Consider the following 3,201-nt stretch of genomic DNA (forward strand, 5'->3'; position numbering starts at 1 on the left):
ATTACAATGTCCCAAAGAGATTGCGGTTGTTAAATGTTCTGCCCATTGTAAGGGAAAACGACTTTGTTTCCCTGGGAAATAATTACGCAGATGAGGTTGCCCGGTTTTGTGCAGAACAAAGATGCATATTTACTGGAGGGTATACTGGAGAAAGCCAAGAAAGAACCGAGCTCAGCATGATGTTAGCCATGGCGATACATGGGAGGAACTAAAACGATTGCAGGATGAGGTTACTGATCAAGAACGAGATGGCTGGATAACATTAGGATGTGAGAAGGGAGACGTGGATGTGTGGGTTTCGAGTGATGGACGAGCTGTGCTACCGGAAAGTCTGTTGAATCCAATGGCAAGATTGATACATGGTGCAGTACATCTTGGCAGAGATGCAATGGTGTGAGTGTTCAGACAGACATGGTACAATCCGAAGTTTCGTGTTACATGCCAGCAGATGAATGCCGGAAAGAGAACTGCTGTAACTCTGAGTCACATTGGGAGGTCAGGAGGGCCTTTCAATAGAATGTAATTGGACTTCATTGAGATGCCAAAGTGTAATGGGCTGAGATACATTCTGGTTGTGGTATGTGTCTTTTCAAGGTGGGTGGAGGCTTACCCAACACGTAGGTGTGACACACTCACTGTAGCTAAGCTGTTGTTGAGGGAACTTATCCCTAGGTTCGGTTTTCCGACCTCTTTGGAGTCAGATAGAGGGACACACTTTCACAGTGAGATCATGAAATTGCTCTGTGCTGCTTTGAATGTGGATCAGAGATTACATTGCAGTTACCGACCAGAGGCTTCTGGGATTGTGGAGCAAGTTAATGGGACTTTGAAATCCGGATGGCAAAAGTGTGTTCTTCGACATCCCTGAAATGGCCTGACGCACTGCCCTTGGTCCTCATGAGCCTTTGTAGTGTTCGAGATAGGAGAACGGGGTTGTCACCTCACGAGATCCTGATGGGGAGGGCAATGCGATTACCAGCGATACCTGCTACTGCTCTAATTAGCATCACTGATGACTTAATTCTCGACTACTGTAAGGGACTGGCTGACGTAGTTCATTCTGTGTCCCAGCAGGTGCAAGCAGCACCTGTTCCAGACGCAAGTGACCTGTGCCACGACCGGTGCCCGGGAGATTGGGTGCTTGTGCGTAAACACGTGAGGAAGAGTTGCCTGGATGTTCGTTGGCATGGCCCGTACCAGGTAATACTGGTCACGAACACGGCAGTGAAGTGTGGAGGATTGCTGAACTGGGTGCATGCCTCCCATACCCGCAGAGTTCCAGCACCCTTGGCAGAAATGAATGAATGAAAATCCAGCTTAGGTGGCAGAGCCATCTGAGAGGGCAAGTCAAGCTGTGAGGGTTGTTGATGCAGTTGGTTGTGCACTAGATCGAGCTGAAAGGGGTTGTGTCAATCAAAGCCCCGAATTTGACTCAGACGGAGAAAGTGTTGCTGTGGGAGGAGTAGAGTCAAATTCAGCTGAAGAAGGAAGAAGTACACAGGGTACCCAAAGGGAGAGCAGAAGTGCCACAGAAGCAGAAAAGGTTTGGCCTGTGAGTCAAAGACGGCTGAACTTGAGATTGGCACCTGAAAGAGATATTGCCCCAGTTTCTGAAACGTCTGAATCTGAACAGAGTGACGAAGAGCAGGCTCGGGGTAGTCTGAGAAGATCCAGGAGAACAAGAGTGCCGTGTCAAAGGTACGCCTCACCAGAGTGGACATACGCTGTGACTGATGCCAGGAGTGTTGAGCTCGGGGAGGCTGAGGTCTTTGACGCTGGTCAGCGATTCCCCGAATCTGAAAATAGACGTGCTGTTGTTGGTTCCAGGAGTGGAGATCGAAGGAATACTGACTCTCAATATTCCGAATCCACCACTTCTGAGCAAGATTTGTGAACTGATTCTGGAGACGCTGGTTTTTCGAACCTTTGGTTATGTACCACCACATCAGGAATTAGTGGTACTTCGTCTTGAACTTTTGCAGCTTGTTTTAGACATTTTGGGAGCTGATCTTATTTTGGACTGAAGGTGAACTTTGTTGTATATAAAAGTCTATATCGAAGATAACCTAGGCCCGAGTGGAAGAAGAATACATTTAGGGACTTCCCGTCAAGACGATGAAACAGGGCTAGGGAAGTCTTTTTGTGGACTGTGTAAATAAGGAACTGAAAGTTGTAAGGGGATTTCCAGCTTTTGAAGTGTTGTTTGAACTGGTTATCAAGTGACACCCAAAGGAGAAATAGACTCTTAATTGTTGCTGCTGAGACCAAGAACTTTGAGAACTTTGCAAAATCATGGATGCTGGAAATACTCACCGTAGGTCTAAATTAGTGATAGGTACACTTATAGGGTTGGTGATAGTTTCTATAGTCATAATAGTTGTAACCTCATATATCGTTTCACATGCGCAGGAAGAAGAGGTACAGGGAACACCTATGCCTACCACTTCTAGCCAAAAGGAGGTCACTATAGGACCTACAAGAGCTTTACTAATCGAAGAGAGTCGTAGATTTCACATAGATATGTCTAGAAGTGATTTTAAGCTTAATGCTTATGCAAAGCTGCTATATGAGTACGTCGATGCGAAGAATGCGTAAGACTGTTATGTGTGCATGCAGTTACCTTCTTCTGTGGATGAGGGTATTAGATACCATCATCTTCCACTAACATATGGATTTTCTTGTAGTCTGTTGCTTAGTATCTTCTATGAGAGAGGTCAGTTTGAGTATTTATTTTCCAATTACGATGCAGTACTTCCTGACGTTCCAGCTTACAACCATTTGAATAAGTACGATTATTATAAGTCGGAGGACAGACTTCGGAAGTATTTCATACCGTCTTTGTAACAGGATACGGCTTATGCTCATCAGCATAATTTAACTTGTACGTTGTCAGATACAGAGAAGAAGTTTATAGGTCAAGTAGAAGATAGATATAGAAAACTAACTGAAACACGAAATACAGGAGATAGTCCAGTAGATTGGACCGATGAGGAAAGATTACACAGATCTAAGGGGAGTTATGGACCCATAGCATTGGAACAGGTGCAAAAGGGGAAGTTGTGTGTGAGACGTCCTCAGACCTACTATGAAATGGTTTCGGTAGGGCAAAGTACGTGTGATTATATTGTCACAATGGAAGACTCAGCTAAGAACTTTTTGCAAGGCCAGGTGCAAGTGATTCCAACTGTTGCCTGGGAATTG

This window comes from Triturus cristatus, chromosome 1_1 (assembly GCF_964204655.1).
Source record: "Triturus cristatus chromosome 1_1, aTriCri1.1, whole genome shotgun sequence".
In the NCBI taxonomy this organism is placed as follows: Eukaryota; Metazoa; Chordata; class Amphibia; order Caudata; family Salamandridae; genus Triturus; species Triturus cristatus.